Here is a 23,718-nt window from a genome sequence, read left to right on the forward strand (position 1 = left end):
TATTTCTACACTGAGAGAGCATTAACAAAAATCCTTTTTGATCAAAGAGGGGACTCCTACCACCTTCCATGGGTTAACACTTTGTGCGTATTAAGGGGCTTTCACATACAATGTCCCATTTTGCCTGCATAACATCTCGCAGGGAATAGGCCCTCATGATTATTCCTGTTACAGGCGAGGAATCCAAGGGTTAAGGTTACGGACTGAATTGTGCCCCCCCCCCTCAACTCCCCACCAAAAGCATATGTTGAAGCCCTAACCCTCAGTGTGATTGTATTTGGAGACAGGGACTTTAGGGAGGTAATGAAGGTTAAATGAGGTCATAAGGGTGGTGTCCTAACCCAAAAGGACTGGTATCCTTATAAGAGGAGAAAAAGACACCAGTGATCTCTCTCTCTATATATATACACACAAAGAAAAGGCCATATGAGGACACAGCAAGAAGGTGGCCATCTGCATGCCAGGAAGAGAGCCCGCATCAGAAACCAACCCTGACTGCACCTTGATCTTAGACATCCAGCCTCCAGAACTATGAGAAAATAAATGTCTGTTGTTTAAGCCCCCTAGCCGGTAGTACTTTGTTATGGCAGCCCAAGGAGACTGGTTAATATGGTTAAATGACATGGTCAAAATGAGGCAGCTCACCAGGGTCAGAGCAGGGACCCATCACTCATTGTGCAAATATTTATTTTTTAAACACCTACTAAGTGTAAGGAGTCTTATGGAGGAGACAGGTTTTAGGCAAAAAGTCACACCAAAACAAATAAAACTATGACTATAATAAGTGCTACCACACACAGATTATGTACTATGAGATGTAAATAAGATGAGCTAACTTACTCAAGGTGGTCAAAGGAGGCTACCTGGGGACACAATTGGACTGACAGCTAAAAGGCAAAGGAGAAGTGAAGGAGGAGAGGGAAGATCCAGAGAGACAGCATGTACAAAGGCCCTGTGGTAACAGGAAGCATGTGATGATCAAGGAAATCAGAGAAGGCCAATCTGTCTGGCCCAGAAAAACAGGGGGAGTAACATGAGAGGAGGCTGAAGAGGCAAGAATTGGTCAGATTTCTCATGACCTTGTCAGCCATTTTAAGTAAGTGTGGCTTTAGTTTAAGAGAATTTAAGAGCATTCACATGCTTTCAACATGAGAATGACTTTTAAAGCTTTCTAATTAGAAAGGATTACTCTGGCTGCAGGGTGCTAAACACTGGAGAAAGTCAAGGGAGCTGCAGGAAGCCTAGCTGAGAGATTGTTGCAGAAGACAAAATGAGAGCAGCTTGTTCCTATGCCCACAGAGGTTGCTTTGAAAACGTAGAGAAGGAACTGGTTAAGAGAGCTGTTGATGAGGTAAAATCATCAGGTTTTGTGATTGATGCAGTATGAGGTTGAGAGGGGGATGTCAAGTACGTCTTCATGATTCCTGTACATTTAATAGAATGAAGGAGACGAGGATGACATTGACTGAGATGTGAACTATTACAAGAGGATGTCGATGCTCTCCAGCCCCCAGAAACATACCTGCAATTGAACAAAGTTGGGTGTGCTAACTAACAAGGGAGAATGCACGACAGGGAATTGCAGAGCACCTCAGTGAGAGGGTGTTAGAAGGGACATATTATAGAATCTGGGCTTCTCTTAGGTCCTTTGGGGATTATACAAGGAAATGGGGCTTTGCTCTGCTTTGGCTGCTGTTGGGAAGCGGAGGTGATTCTATGATTGTGTAACTTCATAATTCTTACCTAGAAGGCCATCAGGATGGAGTGATTGATAAAGACAAATCAGGCTTATACTATCCGGGGTAAATGATGTTTGGTCATTTTTGTGGTAGGGACATTGTTTATCTTTTTGTCTGTGTTCAGACATGATTATGGAATGATCTTGCTTTTGTCTTGTCTGAGTGGCCTTGCCTGATGCTGGTGTTCTTTGAACTTGTTTATGTCAAGCAGGAGAACACCACAGCTTAGCTATAAAGGACAGGAAGCTCCCAGCAACACCACAGCCTCCCTGATGGTGCCAGGTGAGTTCCCGCTGGCAGAGCTGCTTTCTTTTCTCAGTCACCCCTTTTGGTCAAGGACAGATAAAGTCGGACTGCAGGACATTCATCTAGGATATTCCCATTGTCACCACTGCTGAGCTTTTGCTGATTAGGAGGTTGAAGAGGATGTAGTCTGTAGTGGGACTAGGGTTTGTCACTGCATTTCCCTTTGTGGCAGGACAAGTTGCTTAACATCTGACAAGACAATGGCCGCACAGTAGCATTTATAACTCTGGACAGGATACATCAGCCGACTGCAACACAGATAATTACCAGAAACAGAAACAGAAACGGTAGTTAGTTCACACAATAGACCCTGAAGACAGGGACCTAGATTACCAAACACAGGCAATGAAAACGTGTCCCAAGTTCCAAATAGTGTCCTCTTGAGATCCAAATGGAACCTAATTATAGATTTCTATTTAGGTGCAACAGAAACTGTTTGCTGCAACATAAATTTGGCCAGCTAAGAAGAAATTAAGAGCGATGTGATTAGCCAACACAATGTAGCTAATGAATTTAAATTTAAACTGGTTTGTTGGGTTTCCAGATCAGAATTTGTATCATTTATGATATCTGATAAGGTCAGAGATAAGTTTCAGACCACCTTTTCCACTTGTATTATCCCTACTCTGATTGCAGCTTGCATAGCTATGCAAGAAGAGGCAGTCATTTCTTCCTCTTGGGAGTTCTTCCAAGTAGCCTGTATTTGCCTCTTTGGGGAGGTGTCTGGGTATTCTTTTCAGGGAATCTCATAAATCCATTGCCTGGCGCCACATTTCCTTTGTCTGAGAAGGAGAACAGAGTGAGTGCAAGAAGGTAATTATCGGTGCCAAGAAGAGCAGTGACCCTCTTGTTGATGAAGGTCTGACTGAAGTTGTTTCAGTTTGGGGTGAATTTTGCTAAAATTATCTCCTTTGAAATTATATATTCGAGTTTAATGTTTCAAACTCCTGATTGATTGCTCAAGTTAGAGCTGTGATAACAGTGGTTGGTGTTCTTCAAGAGGCTGAAAATGCCAGCTCTTGGGAAAATGACAGTTTTCTGAGAAATAATCAGGTTCACTGCACATCTGTCTTCAACGGAAAGGTTATCACTGAGTGCACAAAACTAACTATGATGGTCTTTCCCCCCAGCACTGAAGGTCCTTTATTACTAACTAAAGATCCTATGAAAAAAGAGGAGACATTTCATTTTAACTTCCTGTTGATGTCCATTTTCCTTTCACTAGCCATCTCATCACACACACAAAATATTTTGCTTGAAAATAAAGTCCTTCTGTATGGTTTGAACATTTCTTTTCTGAAAAGCAGAGGATGGAGTAAATGACATCCCTGTGCCCCGTGGCGTCATTGGAATTCTATGATTCCAGGATTCCTGGACTGGACATAGTGAAAAATATGTAATGTCATATAATTTCTGCCATATAGGAAATTAATCAGTATCGATGATTAATAACCATACAGCAGGACTTCCCTGGTGGCGCAGTGGTTAAGAATACGCCTGCCGGGCTTCCCTGGTGGTGCAGTGGTTGGGAATCTGCCTGCTAATGCAGGGGACACGGGTTCGAGCCTTGGTCTGGGAAGATTCCACATGCGATGGAGCAACTAGGCCCGTGAGCCACAATTGCTGAGCCTGTGCGTCTGGAGCCTGTGCTCCAAAACGAGAGAGGCCACGATGGTGAGAGGCCCACGCACCGCGATGAAGAGTGGCTCCCACTTGCCGCAACTAGAGAAAGCCTTGGCATAGAAGTGAAGACCCAACACAGCCATAAATAAATAAATAAATAAATAAATAAGAATACGCCTGCCAATACAGGGGACACGGGTTTGAGCCCTGGTCCGGGAGGATCCCACATGCCGCGGAGCAACTAAGCCCGTGCGCCACAACTACTGAGCCTGTGCCACAACTACTGAAGCCCACACGCCTAGAGCTCATGCTCCGCAACGAGAAGCCACCGCAATGAGAAGCCCACGCACTGCAATGAAGAGTAGTCCCCGCTCGCTGCAACTAGAGAAAGCCCACGTGCAGCAACGAAGACCCAACGCAGCCAAAAATTAATTAATTAATTAATAATTTAAAAAATAACCATACAGCAGCAATGGTGATGGCGATCATGAGGACACAGTTGTTGCTAACAGTGATTGTGAAGACTTCTACTTTGGTTGGGAGTGGGTAGAGGGTATAAGAATCATTTGAGTTCAATTTCCAAAGAATTTGATGAACTTTCCTCTTATTGGAAGTTGGAAATGAAACTCACAGATTCACAGAGGGAGGGAGCAGAGATGGCTTAACATAAAGGTGTTGGGTTTCAGTAGTTGTAAAAATAAGGATTAGACCCAGGACCTCTAGGCCTAAGATAAGGATAATGTATTTGAAATCAGTTAAAGGATTGACAATTTTCAGTCCCCCCAAAGGTTCACCTTATCCTTAAGAAAATGATTTGCAGGAGGCTAAAAGCTCAGAAACATACCATTTTCCGTAGGAGAAGGTGAGCATTCACTTCCCCCAAATACAAAGGCTACATCCACGTAACTGAGTTGACAATTACACATGGGACCATCTGGCTATATTTATAATTGGTATAATGAACAGTTCCTTGTTTCAGATATTAAAAGCAAGATGATTTAGTACATGCTAAGTGAGCATGAAGATAGACCCTATCTAGTCAAATGACGGAAATGAATTTAATAATAAAAACCCACCAGGAGAAGCAACTGCTCATGTGAATTTCAAGGAAACTCTTCCTGCCATCTGCTGTTGCTAGCATTTTATATCACCATATTTACCTGCTCTCTTCCAGAACCCAGTGCTGCTATGCCCTTTGTACAGAATAAGTTACTAGGCAGGAGAACAGAGTGATTGAAGGGATGGGAGTGAATACGAAAGGCCCTTCACCATCTCCAGACTCAGTGTGCTATTTTTACCAGCCAGGTAGACACTAGCAGTATAGGAATCAATGCTGGAATTCTCCAGGAAAGCTTTCCTAATGAAGGACAAAAAGGGAAAAAAGAAGTGGTGACTTGGGTGGGCTCAGAGATCACCAGGGCCATCAGGTAGAGCTGCTTGGCCACACCAGTATCCCGTTGCCCCCCTCCATGTCCCTCCTCCCCAGTACCCTGCAACATGAAACCCAGATGTAATCAGGTCTAAAGACTGCAACAAAGAAGATCTGCCCAGAGGAAGGACACATGCCTGCAGGCATTGTCAGCAAACACCCTGGAGCCATTTATAGATGTCCCAAAGCCTGGGACAGTGTAGGAGGTCAGTAGAAGGGAAACAGGACTCTCATAAATGGAGAATCAGGCATTGGTAGTGGTGGTGGTGGTGGTGGAGGGATGATATTGATATTTCCTCTCTCAAGAGAAGAGCTTAGGAGACAAGGTACTTAAATAATCATGGGTCCAGGTTGGTCCCACCTCACAAGCTTACAGCAGAGAAAGCAGAATTTAGGGGACTGTGAGTACAGGCAACAAGCAAGCTCTCCAACCATCCCCCAGGGATCTGATTTGTTTGCACTGTGTTCCCTGGTAAAGAGAAAGGGAAATCTTACCTTGATTTAAGCCCAGTGCCCGAGGGAGCTGCAGTGTGGCCAGATTCCCCAGAGAGAGAATAACCATGCCAACAGGGGGGCTCAGCCCTTCCCCAGGGTAGATGGCTTAGACTCCTGTGGAGATACTTTATGCATTTCTTGTGAAAAACAGAACACCTGACAGTGGACCTTGGCAAACAACTTTCAACCCAGAGAAGACCTGATAGACCGCCATCTTTGGGCACCTTGTAGGGTCCATACAGAAACCATAGCAGGGTTTCTTGAGACCTGCGCTCAGCAGGGGCACAAACTGATTGGAGAACAGCTGAAGAGAAGCCAGATAAGCCACATCTGCATGCTCTGCTCCTGTCTATGGCATGCAGCTGTGCCTGGTGAGGAAGAACCACCTGTTGGCAATAAAAACCAATGAGATTCTGGGGTGAGATCAGGCCCTGAGGGGATAACTAGTTGTTGACACAGCTCTATCATGTTGGTTATTGGAGAAAGACCCTGAAGACTGGAGTGGAAAATAGCCTGGAGCTTGGAGATATAGTTCTTAAGTTTTCTGTTTTGGTTTGGTTTGGTTTGGTTTGGTTTTGGTGGGAGGGGGCAGTGGGAGAAAGGGTTCAAGAACATATGTAAAATGAAAGCTATAGGTCAAACCTCTCCCCCAAAGAAATGCATATACACATGACTTGACTTCAAATTCAGGGAACCCACAGGGTCGCTGAAGCCCAAGTATGCACCCAAGGTTAAGAATCCCTGCTTAGGAGGCATTTTTGAACAGAACAGGTGAGGAGTTCGTTTATAAGATATAATAACCTCACTGGCAATTTCTCAAAGTATGTTTCCTACAGCAGTTCCATCACAGTCACCTGGTGCCATCACCTAGTTCTTGCTGAAAATGCAGATTCCTGAGCCCTTTCTCAGAATTAAATAATCAGGATTGTTCACAATAGGGTTTTGGAGTTTGCACTTTTTAAAGCACTCAGGTAGTATTTATATATTATATAGATTAAGAACTCCTGAGAGTTAAGAATGACCCTAAAAAAGGCCTTCGGGGTCCAACCAAAACCCAAGGCTGATACAATAAGATATCAGAAACTGATCACTAATTGACTGTCAATTGATTAAGGACCAAGAGGGTGGGTGGAGCTCAGATCTTCTGACTGATAGAGAGGAGGGGGTCCACCAATACTGATTATGAGCCAACATTTTTCTAGCATCTGCTTTAGTCCAGACACTTGAGCATGTGGTTTATGCCATTTAATTCCTCTCAATCATTCTCATATTATAGATGAAATCAAGGTTCAGAGAGTTGAAAAAAATTACATTGGGTCATGGAGCAGAATAAAAGGAGGAGCCAGGCCTTAACACAGGCAACCTGACTCAATGCTTGTGCATTTAAAAAACTTACACCAAACAGTCTGCCTTTTATATGCCAAATTTGGAGGACACAAGAGAAAAATAGTGAGCATACAGTGTCTCCAGTGATCAGGCAATACACTTCAGAACAAAAGATTTATTCAGATAAAACAGGAGAAAGAAATACAAAATCTGATGTAAATCCATTGGCAACAGATGAAGTCTGAGCCACACGTGCAGTGGGCAACAAGAAATGGGACTCACCCTACAATTCAGAGTCACTGGAGGGGCTGCTAGAGAAATAGTGTTTTGAATCAGCTCTAAAGAGTCCATATAATTTTGAAGTCATTCCACCTTATGTAGAGCCTGAGTTTAAACAGACCAGAATCTCCCAAAAATCCACCTCATATATTCCTTTAGATAAACAAGAATATTTATGGGAGACAGAGAGAGGAATTCCTGAACAAAGATAAGTTTCTCGGTTTGTAATCCCCAATTCCTCGATAGACCTCAAAGGATAAAGTGAACTTTGCTGAGTGCTTACCGTGTGCCAGTCATGGTATTAACTCATTTAATCCTTATCCAAATAGTTTAGGTGAGGTATTATTATTACTGTGCCCAGTTTTAAAACGACATAAGCTTGGCCAAGATGTAACAGGTAGGAAATAGTAGAGACAGGATTTAGACCCTGACAGTCCAGTGACAGCAAGCTCTCTCTAACCGTCAGCTACACTGATCAGCTAGCCTAGGTGGAGATTTAGGGAATTTGTTGAGTCCATTACATTGGAAGAGAAAAGTTAGAAAGACCATATATGACAAAAGACTTGGTATTCATTTGGGTGCATACATGACCATGTTTTGAAAGTAAAGGGCATTAGGTTATCAGTTTTTGAGTCAACCTCCTGAGTAACTATGGGATTGAGGGAAGAGGGACAACTGTTCATCTGTCTCCCTCTGTCTGGCAAGCAACCCCATTCCCTGAGGAGAGTTTCTCATACTTGAAAACATGTTTATTCCAACTCTGAGCAATGTTTTGTTCCCTTAGAGTCTAGGGAATAGTCCTGAAGGTCACTGACCTTGTTTTAAGTGCCTCTCCTCTTTGCAACTCTCCCTGATTTTAATCTCACAATATGAGGACCCATATTTTAAAAGCTGGATGGACTGACTGCCAAAAAACAAAAAGAGAGAGAAGGATTTATAGAGATGTATAACTGCCCACCCATGTGTCCACTGACAACCCATCATGGAGAATGATTCACACCTCCAGTTTCCTAAGAGGGCAGGGGGCACTTGTAGAGCCCACTAGGATGAGGGCTCTAGTGATTCAGCAAGATACATCCCAAAATTAATGTTCAAGTTTCAGCTGCCCTTACAAGCTAATCTCTTACAGTCTCATGACTCAGAAAACATTTCCTGCAAAAGTGTCCATATGTTTGCCAATGGAATGACATCAATCTCAGCTTTCTGTCAACATTTTTCAGTAACTTCCTTGTGTTCATTTCTGTAAACTTGTTGATCTCTAAGGGTTTCTCAGTTTTGCTTCAGATACTCTGGTTGACACAGGAATGCTGGTGCTTCTGGCTCTGTGTCCATCCAATGCCATCCTCAGTGTGATAATAATAAGACCTAACATTATTAAGTGCTGGCTATGTGCCAGGTGATGTTCTAAGCAATTACGTCTACTTACTCATTTAAATCTTTTTTAGTAAGTGCATGAATTAGAGCTGTTTTGTAGATAAAGAAATGAGAACACAGAATGTTCCAGCCATTTGCTCAAGATCACAAAGCTAATATGTGGCACAGCAGGACTCTGAGTCAGTTTGGCTTCAGAACCTGCGTGCTCAACCAATATGCTATTTGTCACCAATATGTCTATACCTCAACCCTAATGTTACCTACTATAATTTTAACTTATTCACGCCACACTACAAACTCACATCATATTAGCACATATGCTGGAGCAAGAAAGATTAGCAGAAGATCAAAAACATTATTCAGGCAGTAATAACAATGGCTAATGGCATTGTGCATTCTTTATGATTTTAAAAGCATCCTTGCAAAGCTGTATAATTGACCCAGTTTTTTAACCATCTGAATCAGACAAGTCAGGTAGATTGTTCAAGATCATCAGCAGGTCTCTGGACTTTTGAACTCAGATCTACCAAATTCAGAGGTCCCTGCCCTTTCAACTATGACATACAGCCTTCTTACTAACCGCTAGGCACAACCAACTTAGCATAGTGAAATGAACACTTGGATAAAGTGACTGTCATCATGGTAGAACTATTAACAGCCAAAGAAGGAAGGAAGCATTGGCCATAATTAGACATAAATTCTAGGCTTTAGGGAAAAAATCGTTTGTAAAAGTTCAGAGGAAAGGTAGGTATGACTCCTTGGTGACACTATAAAAGTTAAAATGGCTAAAAGAGGAAAGGTTCACATAAAAGAATTCTATCAGAACAATCACTAACGTCTTAGTTTGTTTGAGCTGCTATAACAAAGTACCATAGACTGGGTGGCTTATAAATGACAGAAACTTATTTCTCACAGTTCTGGAAGTCAGAGGTCTGGAAGTCATGGTCAGGTTCTGGTGAGAACCCTCATCAGAGTTGCTGACTGCCAACTTCTCATTGTATCCTCAAATGGCACAAAGAAGGTCATCTAGCTCCCTGACCTCTTCCTATAAGGGCACGAATCCCATTCATGAGGGCTCCACCCTCAGGACTTAGTCACCCCTTAAGGGCTCCATCTCCTAATACCATCACATTAAGAATTAGATTTCAGTATATGAGTTTTAGGGGACATAAATATTCAGTCCATAACAAAAAATGACATTGATCAAGAAGAAAAAAGAAAAGTGTCTTTAAAAAAAGCAAACAAACAAAAACTATGCAGAGAGCTCTTGATCTCAGATTTTAAAAGAAATGCCTGAAATATGAAAAGAAGCACTTATAACCAAGGAATACTAACCAGTCTTAATGATAACCAGGAAAAACAGAGTTGAAATTGCCCTGAGGCTTAAAAAGACAGTGTCAGGGCACTGAAAGGGGGCTTTGAGCTGAGTTCAGATCAGGAAGAAGAAAGAGGAATGGAAGGGCCCCATGCTCAGGGGCAGATGGTGTCATGTTGAAAGCTAACAGAGAAAAACAGGACAGTTCAGCTTCTATCTTGCTTTCTCTATCGAGGAAAGCGATCTTCAAACTGGGAAGGCTTGAACAAATATGGTTTGTAGGAAATTGAAACCTGAGGTAGGCAAGGAGACAATAAGAAAACACCAAGCCCCTCAAATGAGTTCAAGTCCACAGGCCCAGCTGCAATGAGTGCTGGAGAGTTTGGGAGGATTTAGAGAACAGATACATGCTCCAGTTTTCAGAAACAAGCAAAGGATGGATTACAGAAAGATGAAAAGTATCAAGACCTGGAAATATTTTTTACGGATATATAGACTTTGATTAGGGCAAGCATTTCCACAAGCATAAAGATCTCTTTAAGACAAATAGATGGCCCAAGTATCTTTGTTAAGTAGTGATCAAAAATGAAGTAAAATTTAGCAAAATTAATTCTAAATAAACACATTCAGCATATAAACCAAGTCTTTTGAAGTTCTTTAACACCAAGACCTAATCACATTGTTTTCCAAGTTAGAGCGACTAAAAATTAATGTGAAAACCATACTTAATAAGATGACACATATGATACTGTGCTTTTCCAAAGTGAAGAAATATATTTGATGTAATATTTTTATGAATCACATTTGATATCACAAAATAAACTTTACTGGACAAAAAAAATTGTTTAAAAATCTCAGAAAAAACCAGACATAATGAAAAGATAGACATCGTGTACAAATAATGTTAAAATATTGTCACAGGTATGGAGATGTATCATTTGAATATAAAAAATGTTATAAAGCAAAAGGTTGTCAAAATACAGGAGAGTTATTTTGAAACATATGCAAAACCAAGATCATGAAGTAGTGGCAACTATTTCTAATGTATAACAGATATTGAAATGCCGTGGGGGAAATGAACAGAAGTATCTCCTGAAGTGGTAGGGACAAAGTACAGAGGTGGTTTTCAGAAGTTCAAGGGACATAGCTAATTAATTTACCACCTCCTTCAAATAAAAGTGAGACTCTCTTGGGAGAATCTAAGCCCATTAGCAGACACATCTTAGAGCAGTTAATGAAACGCTTCGTATTTCAGCAGAAAAAGATTTCAACAGTAAAAATGACATAGGAATCAGAAGCATACTTTGCTGTGGCACTTGGTAGTTGACATTTTCCCATTGACCACAAGTGTGAGATCTTCACAAGACTGATGTTCCCCAGCTGCATGAATATCTGCACTCTCATTCCACCAAAGAACATGAACTCTGCTGGGTGCTCTGTATTCTGGGTGGAGAACTCCAACCAATTCTGTGTAGCCTAAATCAACATGGGCACCCACCACCGTTTTAAACTCATCACCCCACAGAGCTGGCCCAGCAGACTTCATCTGGAAAATAACTGGCTCATAGACTCCTTTGGGTTTTTTTTTTTCTATTTTGCACTATGGTACCCCATAAATAATCTCAAACTCTTGCTTGTCAATGAGAGCCAAATCTGGAATAAGAATTGTTCTTGGCATTCCTTATTCTTGGCCGAGCCTTTCTGAACTTCAGCTCAAGGAGCAAAACTATCATACTTCCAAACATGAAACACTTTATCCATTACGCCTCCAAATTCTGCACTCCAGAATCCAACCAAATCAGAGTGAGCTGTCTAAAGATGAATGGTTTTCCTAATATTTTCCAGAAACTCATTTATCTTTGAGGGTTTAAGGCAATAACTATGAAATTCATAGAACGTTCCATCATATTCTCAGGGGGCCCCCATAGCAAAAGATGAACAGATCTGAGGGGCAGGTGACCACGTGGCCAGAGCCCTAGTCAGGCCACCTTGGAGGACAAGCGTGGCAGGGCTTTGGGTGCTGAGAAGGGTAGCCGGTCAGTGGTCCTCCTGGGACTCCTCCTTTTACGGCTTCCCTAATGGAAATCAAGACCGGGCCAATTTTTAAAAGAGTAAATATATTTTAATACTTAAAAGATCATAATTAAACATAATTACGTGTGTCAATATCATTCTTATAAGGCAAGCTTTACCAAAGGAATCTTGTTTCTGTGTTGAGAGGCTATGAAGGTAAGTCAACACTTTCCTGGGTCAAGATTTCAAGACGCCATTGTCAAGCTATCCCTATGGACAATATAGATAAACTTGGACTGAATGTCGGTTAAGTAAGGAAGTTTCCTAACTAGCTGAATGACTGAATGTATACGCTGTTGATGAACTCAATTCTGTCTGAAGAAATGTACTGTGTGGTAAGGGGGGCTGGGGTATGCTTTTCTTGCATAAACCATATATTTGGCACATTTTTAATGACTCATATAGATATATAGAAATCAGCTACATATTTTGATGCAATCTGTTTTGAAGATATTTTGACAGCCCAGTGAAGCAATTTAATTTTAAAGAATTTTTCTCAAGTGCCAATTAACATAATTACATACACACTCACTTCCTGATCTTCATCCCACTTCTGAGTGAATTTTAGAGGGGCAATAAGGTCAGATTCAGGGGTGAGATGAGGCTTTGCGACATTCATTATTCACGTTGCTAGGGCATGAAAAAAGATGTGTTTATATCTTGATGCACCCATTTCGATATGACCAAATCAAAGTAGTCACATCAAAATCCTTTTCCAGATCTGATTTCCGTACATTTATCTGCATCACAGATTTTGGAACTCTATAGCGCTAAGGATCTACCTCTTCAATACCCCGTGAGACATTTACTTTCCAGGTTGGCAATTATTCATTGTGCTTCTAATATATTTGAAGACAGAAAGATGGAGACTGGTGTTAGAGTTAATATTTGCTAGATATCCACCAAGTCAGATGTCATCTTCTTGCCTTTGGGAATACAGGTAAAGATGGCATATCATTCCAGTTTCTTTGTAAGTAATAGAAATAGACCCTGGCTGACAAAGCCAGAAAGGACTTTATAGGAAGGCTACTGGGTAGGACTTTCAGTAGCAGAAAAGTCAAACAACCAGGTCTTGGGAAGGCCCACGGTCAGAGTAGCTCCAGGGAGCTCAGTAGAGAACCCAGACACAGCTTCTGTAGGAAGTACCATCAATCGCTTCAGTTCCACTGGTCATCTGTCCTTCTGTGTCTCTGCCCAAGTTTCAAATCTTGTCTCATTGCCCCCTGTCCTGTGATTGGGACTATTGGGGTCATGTGGATGGAGGAGAGCAATTTCCCCAACGGAAAAGGAAGGGCACAGTTATCAGAAGAAAGGGGCAGTGTGCAGGAAAAGAAAGAAAAAAATAGACCCATCAAAGCCCTGAACTTCAGTCAAACACTCATTTTCAAAAATACAGATTTGGCCTCACCTGCTTTATGTAAATGAGGGGTTTAGTTGGCTGCAAGCACAATAAGAGTGCTAAAACAGCCTTGGCGGTCCCAGCATCAATAAGACGGCGCCCTTTCAGAGGTTCCAGCACAGCCATGGGACCTTCGCCATGGCCCCCATGGGTGGCCCTCCTCTGTGATTCTGGTCTCTGGGACACATCCTCTCATTCATTCTCCACCGCTAGGAATGGTAGCTGCTTCCTGTAATTACGAATGTCTCGGTTATCTCACATTTATTTTTTTGTCCTCTTTGTCCTTCTGTAGCTATGTAAAAAGCTCCTATGTTAATTTCCCTCTACTGGAAATGTTGAGAGTATTTCTATCTTCCTTTCTGGAGTCTGACTGATGCAAATGCTGAAAACCCAGATGATGTCCACAGTAGGATGTTTGGTGAGGGAGGTTGATACCATGTGGTACTTGGAATGCATGTCTTGTTCAAAGGAAGACTTAGGGAATGTGACCACCAGCTTCAACTATCTGAAGAGCTTTCATCTGAAAAAGGGATTATATTTATCCCCTGTAGTTCCGGAGGGCAGAACTAGGATTAGTGAGCAGAATTTTCAAGGAAGCAGGTTTCAGCTCAAAATAAGGAACTGTCCTCTAAGCCCTTGAACTGCCCCCAATGGAATGCACTGGGCAACTTTTACTGGGGGTTAGTCAAGCAGAGGATTGGTTTTCATGCCTCTGAGACACTGGAGAGGTGCCCACCAGAGTGACATGCTGGGCCAGATCAACTCTTGAGGCCCAAAAATCCTCCTACAGAATCTGTAGGCTTTAATTAAAGATTTAGTCATTTTCTATTGGAGCTCGAGGACAAAGCTGGGGTGCTTGGTGACCTGCAGAAAACAGTATCAATTATCCTCTAAGATTTATCTAGGCTCCAGGGTACTTTAAAACAATCACTCTTACTCTAAGACTGAAAAATTCAACTTCCCACCATTGTACACCCAGCTGAAAGCGGACACCCATTAGTAGGAAGATTCCCTTCATTTGCTCCCCTCTCTGCTTCTACTGGGTTCACTCTGTGTCCCTGTGATTTATGCCCAGAGGTCCTTTGGAGGAGCCAAAGGTGACTACAGCCCACAACTAATGGAATCAAAGGATTCGAGTGTTCTGGAAAGACTTGCTCACCCTTGTGAATCTCCTTTGATGGATCCAAATCCCTGAGGCTGAGGCTTCCCATATCAGCCCTGGATTCACAAGGATGCGCAGACAGTTATGAGGGAACCAGACAAGTCTTCAAAACCTTTATGAGATTATCTTCCTGCCAGCTTGAAAATCCCACCACCTTTCCAATTCTTGCTACAGCTGTCAATAACTTGTGCACATCTGTACAGCCCGCCCTTCTACTCTTCGGGGCACACGAGTCTCAAAACAGCCCTTCTCCATACACCAGTTTCCCTTTCCTGGAGCAAAACACCCTTCAATCCCATTGTGGCAGTTTGGGGGGTAGGTGGGGGGAAAGCCATTCCCCTTTGAGCCCTGCTAAACCAAATGTAGAAACGTAACATTCTAACCTCTAATACGCTCAGAAAATGGTAACTTCTAGCACACTAAGAGAAGTGTTCTCTTACATTTTCCAATGGGAACACTGGAGGAGAGAGGAAACACAATGAGTAACCCATGGTCAAAACCCCAGATATAACAGTACCAGAAATTAAACTTCATTTTGACCTAGTCCAGGGATGCGCCCCTCACTCACACAATCTTATTGCTTCAAACGATCCTACATTATAAGAGAGAAATCCGTAGAATTGAGAGTTTTGGTGGCTCAGCCCAGCTTTCCAGCGAGCACGGGTTCAAACTGACAGCAGGCCATCAGTGACCAGGAGGTTGCCCCTTTTGCCAACACAACCCTTCGTGGATCATTTTACTTTCCATCTGCTTCCCCTAAATTTGTCCCAGTATTTTTGTCATTTTGACATTTGTCATACATCTTACTCTAAGGGTGTGATTGCCCAGAAAACAAAGGGAAAATGCCTAAGAAGTGATCAGCAGAGCCTGGCTTGCATGTCAGCAACTGCCCAACTCTCCGGCCTCCTGCCATGGTTTAGGGAGCGCAGGGTGCAAAATATCTTAAAAAGCAGACACACCTGCATGCCTAAAAGTCCAACACGAGCAAAGAATAATTTTGAGTTTAACAATATCCTCTTCCCACAGCCTGTCCCCAAAAGTAGGGCTGTAAGGCCATGTTCTCCTAGTGAAAAACTGTTGGTTAGAGCCTGGTGCTGAGGGCAGTAGAGGGCAGGAAGAGAGAATATCATGGTGTGGTGGGAGGTGGGATGGAGAATAGGGGGACAGGGGTTTCTCTCATGGATGGGCCCCCCTATGGACCAGCTCTCTTGCTGCAAGTCAGGTCAGCTCGTCTTCCAGCTCAAGAGATTTGAATTGCGATGCTCATCTAATGCTCTCTGTTTCTTCTCCCTCCAACCTCTCTCTGACCACCCCTCATATTGTCCCCCTCCCTGTCCCTTTATGTTCCTTGGCCCTCTCTCTGCCCATCCCCTCCAGTCTGAGGCAGCCACCTGGGGACCCTGCTATCCAATCATTAGCCAGGGCAGCTGCTCTACCAAGCAAGCTCCAGAGACCTGCAGCTGGGAGAATGGAGTCCTGCGTGGAGGAGGGGAGCCGGGGAAGGCCCACCGAACCTTCTCAGGTGGCCAGATGATGCCTAATTAGGCCCCCTGCTCTGGAGGCCTCACCAGATGGGCAAATGCCTGGCAGCCTTAGGGAGCCAGCAAGACGCTGTGGGAAGTCCCAGAGCACGGTTTCCTTTCCAGCTGCCTCTGGGGCTGTGCGGAAGGATGGTTAAAATAGTAATTGGCGCCTGGGGTCAAGGGGCCTCGCTTTTCCCTGCCAGGAGGGGAGATGCTCTGCTTCTCAGTGGTGCAAGCCCCGCCACTCCCCCGCCCCAAGGATCCCCTCCAGCAGCCCGGAGTCTGAGTTGCTGATGCTGTTGATTGAAACTGATTTTTTTTTTTTTTTTTTTTTTTTTGCACGCACACCAGAAGAGCTGGCACTGGGAACATTTTTCTAAACCTAAACAATGCACACTATGAATTCATGAAAGGTAGAATTAAACTAGAAGGGAAACATGAAGAAAATGCATGGGTTTCATTCTTTCTGTCTCCCCAGCCTACAAATGTGAGCTACAAAGGGCGTGGCAGAGGGAGGGTGAGGCAGCCGAGGACTTAATTGTGACAAATTGCTGTTTCTGGGCAAGGGAGAAGTCGGGAGCCAGTGAGGGAGGCGGGGTGTAGGGGTCCACTCTGGAGGTGCAGATATTTTATATTTCAAGGCATGTCTCTGGCCTGCAAAAGAGAACTGCCCTGTGGTCCTCCTAACCCACCCGGCCACTGCGCCTCTCACTGCCCCTCAGAATGGCCATTTCTACAAGAAAAACATGTCATGGGGGACAGGCAGGGAAGCAGAACCTTTGACCCCCTCCTGCCCCCAAATTCTGCTATTCAGGTGGAGTTCACCTTTCAGTGGAAAGGCATCAATGGAAATAATGAAGTTTACAAACATTAAAGGGAAAAAATGCAGGAAACGGAGCCAAAAATGGGCCAAACAACTTCTTTGCCCTTCCCTCTTCCTGCCTTCCCTAGCTCCTTGTGTGACGAAGAACATCTTTGCCTTTGATGAAGAAGTGATAGCAGCAGTGCTTAAGTCCTTGACTCAGAGGGCCTTTTTATAGAAAAGGAAAAGTCAGGAAAATACAAGAAATCTTTTCTGCCTGCCATCACAGCCCTCGCGCCCCCATTTGGGATACCCTATAAGCGTCCCTATGGATTCAGGGGAAAAACCCACGTATCTCATTTGGTGGTTTTCTTTTTTAAGCTGTTGGAAAGTGAACTCTCCCAGTGGCAATTGTCTTCTAGCTATTATATGCAGGGAAAAGTTCCAAAATAAAATGTAATAAGACTAAGAAAACAAGCATACAAATCATTTATTATAATATTCCTTATTTACCCTTGTTATTAATGTCCCTTGTTTGTGGGACCAATTTGTGGACGGGACAGGCTGTGTATGATTACATTCTCGGCCAGCAGAGAACCAGGTTGGCAGCAGCACGTCTCTGAGCAATCTTAGCTCTCTGCAGTTTCTGGAGTGTAACATATTTTCTGCGGGCTCAGGCTGATACAGTGGACATTAATTGTTAATTCTCCAACAGCCCTCTGCTAAAGCGTAGCCTCCCTGGAAATCTGGGGAAACAGCGCCACCTAGCAGCCCTAGCGCTAAGTGCTTCAAAGCTGGGTTTGTTGTTGGCTTGGTTGGTGGAAAAGGCAGACCGTTCTTTTGAGGTTGACCAAATTGGAAAGATGGTCTCTCCAAATCCACCTCCGCTACCAATGAGCACAATGAGCTGGCGACACCTCGGAGTCCATTTTGCTTCGGAAAAGCAGTTCAGCTTAACATTCTGGTTGGATAAGCAAGGTTTCATCAAATTTCATTACCATAGGTCATTTCACCTGTAAGACACTTTGGAGCTACACATTTAAAAAATGAGAAGATGGAGGCCCAAGGAGAAAAAGGTGCTTCTTCAAGGTCACACGGCTATTTTATGGTTGAGCCAGGCTCAAAAACTAGAACCAATCCTGCTATTCATAGAATGGGAGCCCTTTTTATAGGCTGGGCAGAGATGAAGGTAGAAATAAGACACAGAAGTGAGAGTATCCATCAGTAAGCCAAGGTCTGGGTCTCTGTCTGGATCTAGATATTGACAACTGGGATAAGGCAAGGTGCACAGGAAACACAACGACAGATTTTGGCCCATGTCTAGGACACAGGCAAACACCATGGACAAATCTTTGAGCAGCCCTGCAAAATGTCACTGAAATGGCTGAAACAAACATTTGGGCTATTCTCCAGCCCAACCTCTCTGTGGTCTGGTCAGTCACATGTCTCCCTAAGAGGAGAAATATTGCATATTTTAATCTGGGAAATAGGGGTTTTCAGACTCTCCTCCTCTAAAGGCCCTTTGGAGCTTTGACTTCAAATGTGTCAGATGCTCTGTCTCTCTCTCAGGGAGGAACATTGTGGAGACTCAACCTGTCAGAGCGGGAAGGGACCTCGGGGGTGACTCATCCCATGGGGCTCATCCTGAGTGCACATTGGAATTTCCAGAGAAGATGTTAAAAATGTCAGTGCTAGGGCCCCACCCCAGACCAATTAAATAAAATTCTCTAGTGTGGGACTAGGTACGGTAGTCCCCCCTTATCTGCGATTTCGCTTTCTGCGGTTTCAGTTACCCACAGTTAACTACAGTTCAAAAATATTAAATGGAAAATTCCAGAAACAAACTACTCATAGGCTTTAAATTGTATGCTGTTCTCAGTAGTGTGATGAAATCTCACACCATACAGCACAGGGTACCCAACCATCGACATCATCATGGCTCAATCCAGGATCACCTGCTCCAGGTGACCTGCTTCTGACATGTGGTCTGAAGGTCCACAGCCTAATGTTATCTCACAATGCCTATGTCATTCACCTCACTTCATCTCATCACGGAGATATTTTATCACCTCACATCATCACAAGAAGAAGGTTGAGTTCAGTAGTACAATAAGATATTTTGAGAGAGAAATAGAAAGACTATACTCCCAAACTTGTATTATAGTATATTATTATAATTGATCTATTTTATTATTAGTTATTGTGAATGTCTGACTGTGCCTAATTTATAAATTAAACTTTATCATAGGTATGTATTGGGTGGGCCAAAAAGTGCCTTCGGCTTTTTAAGCAAAAATAAAAGACACATTTTTCATTTTGACCAAGAACTTTATTGAACAACATATTCAGCCTTTTGTTCCACTACTTTCCACCAGTTTTCAGGCAACTTCATAATTCCATCTTCCCAAAACTTTTTACCTTTTGGAGCAAAGAACAGTTCCAGGTGCCTTTTACAGTCTTCCAGGGAATTGAAATCTTTTTTTCCATTAAGAGAATTTTGTAAAGACCAAAATAAACGGAAATCCAAAGGTGCAATGTCTGGTGACGGCAGATGAATCAGAACTTCCCAGCCAAGCTGTAACAGTTTTTGCCTGGTCATGAAAGAAACATGCAGTCTCGCATTATCCTGATGGAAGATTATGTGTTTTCTGTTGACTCATTCTGGACGCTTTTCATCTAGTGCCACTTTCAGTTGGTCTAATTGGGAGCAGTACTTGTTGGAATTAATCGTTTGGTTTTCTGGAAGTCCTCATAATAGAGGACTCCCTTCCAATCCCACCATATACACAACATCACCATCTTTGGATGAAGACCGGCCTTCGGTGTGGTTGGCAGTGGTTCATCTCCCTTGCCCCACGATCTCTTCCATTCCACATTATTGTACAGTATCCACTTTTCATCGCCATCACAATTTGTTTTTAAAAAGGAACATTTTCATTACGTTTCAGTAGAGAATAGCATGTGGAAATATGGTCAAGAAGGTTTTTTTCGCTTAACTTATGTGGAACCCAAACATCAAAGCGATTCACGTAACCAAGCTGGTGCAAATGATTTTCAGTTCTTGATTTGGATATTTTAAGTATGTCGGTTATCTCCCGCGTGGTATAATATTGATTGTTCTCAATTAATGTCTCGATTTTATCGCTATCACCTTCAACTGGTCTACCCGACCATGGAGCAACGTCCAGCGAGAAATCTCCAGCACGAAACTTTGCAAACCACTTTTGACACGTTCGATCAGTCACAGCACCTTCTCCATACACTGCACAAATCTTTTTTTGCATTTCAGTTGTGTTTTTACCTTTCTTGAAATAATAAAGCATAATAGGCCGAAAACGTTGCTTGTTTTTCTTCCATCTTCAATATTAAAATGGCTACACAAAAATTCACCGATTTCGATAACTCTTCTTTTAAGTACACGCTGATATGACAGCTGTCACATACAATCTAACAAAACTGTTTCGAATGAAGTTAAAGACAATAAGTGCTACTAGAGCCATCTTACAGAAAAAACCGAACGAAACTTTTGGCCCACCCAATATGTATAGGAAAAAACATAGTATATCTAGGGTTCAGGACTAGCCCTGGTTTTAGGCACCCACTGGGGGTCTTAGAACATACCTTGCGCAGATAATGAGGCACTATTGTATTAGTATGTATGAGGGATTCCAATATGCTACCAAGGTTAAGAATCGCTGGCTTCTGGCCCAAACTTTCCTCTTAAAGATGAGAAAACGGAGGCGCAGAAAGGCAGAGCGGTCTGTCCAGCAACACACAGGGAGCTAATGGCAGAACCGGGACCAGTTTCCCCTTCCTTGTCCTTAGCAGCTTGCTACAGTCCATTACATCATGCTCGGCTTCAACCAGCCAGATAGCCAGAGTGGTCACAGCCTGCAGACACAGCCCGGAGACAGCCGTCTGTGCACGGGAAGGGCTCTGACCACGGGGCAAACTCAGCATTTAGGAACCTTGAAAGAAGAGATGTTGAAGGATCCTAACCAATGTGAGGGCACTTGGTCATATTTTTTTTCAACTATGATTTTTGGAACTGGAGAAATAACCACAGAATGGGTCTAGGGCCCCCCCGGGCCCATGGTGAGATGGACCAGAGCCAGACTCCCTTGATCACCTGATTGGTGGTACTTTGGGTCTCCAGCGTCCACTCGTCCCCAACAGTCCGATTACACCCGTTGCCCCCATGCGCAATCACTCTAGTACGCAGCCACAGGTCCCTTTAGTGAAGGTCAGAAGGAAGAGTCACAGTGTAAACTGTTGGCTGTGCAGCAGGATTTCCAAGGAGACTTGTCCTCCTCTTCATTCAAGAGGCTCTGTGTTTATGAAATGACTCAAGTCTGAGAATTAGTTGAGGGATTTTTTACTTTCTATTGTGGTGATTCTATTCACCAGATCTAGAGCTTTCCCGTTATGCAAATCAAGTAAGGCTTTAATAGCCTGCCCGTGTATTTCTGCTCAAGGAACATAGTGATCAACTAGCCAATTCAATGGCTCTACAGGCCATTCTATTCTGATTACTACTTGGGTTCTGCAAACCCTTACAGTAAACACACCCATCTTGTCTTTAGCAATTAAACACCACCTCTTGGTGCTGGGTTTCATCATCCCCACTGAAGTCAGGGGGTCCTGTTCGATGGCAGCTGTTTACACCATCACTTCTGGCCCACAGAGAAGAGCCAGCACAGAGAACACGGGGGCTCCCTCACAAATGCATCTCCCCCAGCCTTGGTAAAGGGAGTGCCCTCTGGACCCTCTGAGGGGACGCAGTTAGGAGGTGGGTGAGCTGATCTCATATAATACATCTGCTCCAGCTTCCCTATCCCCCAAAGCTCTGTATACATTCCTCTGTCTCACTGCCCCATCCTGCCCCATATCTCTTGTCAGGAAGGTCTGGCCCAGGACTCATTACCTTACTGTCTTCATGACAATTCAAAACCCCAGAGATTCTAGCTTCAACATTATGCAACCAAACCACATCTCCCAGGCTGCTTCTCAAACTTTAAAAGAGCTCCAAAATCCCATTAAACAGAGTGCCCCAGGTTTTAAAGAAATCGCTGATCACGAGCTATGAAATGAAGAATCGCATCAATACCAAAAGTTTAGAAGGGAAGAATGATGCAGGCAATGTTAGCCTAAGATTCTCCAGGATGAGGCTGGCTGTGACCAGGAATCTGCGAGCAGGGCATCAGCGTGAATATTCCAGGCTGGCCTTCCCTGTCCCACTCCCAGTTCCACCTTTCAATCAGGGATGCTGAAAGGAGGGTGGAGGGGAGACAAAGCTTGACCTTGTGAGGCCAAGATGGCTCGAGGGCTCATACCCTTTTGCCCTTGGCTTTGGCCTTTAGCATTGCTGAGAGGAAACACAGAAGCTTTATAGGATAGTAGGTATTGGCCACATGGATAGGGTTTTGCATGGGGTTCCCCACTATACCCAGGGATGATGCAGCCTGCAAGCCCTCTATTTGAATTTGGATGTTGTAAACAAAATAACACAGGCTGTCAAAGAATTCATTTCAGGAGTCCTTTTATACTGTCAACTTATCATGTGGCTCCACCGTGAAACCCTGGGTTGGCTTGGTGTTTCACTCAGAATAGAGCCCAAGGATCCTTCCACGGGGCCCAGGCGCTAAGTGATCGGCGCCCCCCTTCCCCTCCGGCTCATCCCCTATTCCACTCCCTTGCTCACTGTGGTCCAGATGCGCTGGCTTTCTTGCTTCTCTTCAAACATGCATAGAACTTCCCCCGGCCATTCCCTCTGCTTAGCACACCCCTCCACCAGCTCTGCCCCTGACCGTCTTTGATCTTTGTCCAAATGTCACCCGACAGCTTCCCTGACAACCTCCTTCTGCACTGCGTCCTCCACCCCACTCCTCTGCCTTTTTTCCATTACGGGTCACCTTCTGACATACTGTATACTTCATTTATTTTGATATTGTCTGTCTTCCCCACTAGAATGGCAGCTCCCTGTGGGCAGACATGCTTGTCACTTTTGTCACTGCTGAATCCCCAACCCCTAGAAAAATGCTCGGCATGTGGAAGGGGATCAGTGAATATTTTGTGAGTAAATGAATGAAACTACTATGTGATTGGCTCTGTGGTTGAGCCAATCACAGCTTAATAAATGGGATCCACTAAGAGCCAGAGGCAGCCAGTTTGCCTGCCTTTCCTCTCTACCAAAGTGGAACAATCTCACAGCAATCAATCCAATCAGTAAGGAATTGCCCAAGTCTGATAAGACACACAGACACTGCAATTAACATTTCTATGGCATTTCTTTTTTAAGTTCTTTAATTAAAACTACACATGGATGGTTAAAGCAAAATGTTTTCACTCTACCTAAGCTTGCCATATGTCTGTGGTTTAAAAAGTGAATCTTGTCCCACTAATAACGTCCTTCATCATTTTGCTTAGAGGAGGAGGCTTCAAGGAAAAGGACAGTTATGATTGTGACTCCTTTTACACTAGCCTAATAATAACTTTAGAAAAACAGCCCATGTTTAGCTCCACAGATGCGCCTTGAGGGGGACCCTAAAACACCTGAGGTTAAAGAGCGTCCATTCACAAGAGGAGGCCAGCCACACTTGTTGGGCCCATCTGAGTATTATTCCTTTCGGCCAAATGAAAGCTTCAGCCAACGAGTTGCTTAGTTATTATAGGTTATTCTGAATTCAGACAGCTGTCTTGTGTCTGGAAATTGATTACAAAGTAGATGCATCCATCAACTGGGGAATTTCTGATATAAAATTCATTCTTTTATTTGTCAAACATTGACTTTGAGCCTCATAGGTGTGTTGAATATACCAAGCAAAACACTTGCAGACACTATGTGGACAGTAAGGAGAAAGGGGCCTTACTTGA

At 43.5% G+C, this 23,718-nt stretch overlaps 1 pseudogene across 1 annotated transcript; it reads right to left on the reverse strand.

The window, feature by feature from the left end:
• Positions 1–486: 486 nt before the first annotated feature.
• On the reverse strand, positions 487–22,747 carry LOC309611273 (protein NipSnap homolog 3A-like; annotated as a pseudogene). Its single transcript has 5 exons — positions 22,680–22,747; positions 20,975–21,077; positions 17,610–17,806; positions 14,518–14,576; positions 487–11,874 (listed from the first exon to the last, which is right to left on the reverse strand). The product of its transcript is annotated as a protein NipSnap homolog 3A-like (transcript).
• Between the last annotated feature and the right edge of the window lie 971 nt (positions 22,748–23,718).

Source organism: Balaenoptera borealis (assembly GCF_965194805.1).
Source record: "Balaenoptera borealis genome assembly, chromosome: 14".
Classification (NCBI taxonomy): domain Eukaryota; kingdom Metazoa; phylum Chordata; class Mammalia; order Artiodactyla; family Balaenopteridae; genus Balaenoptera; species Balaenoptera borealis.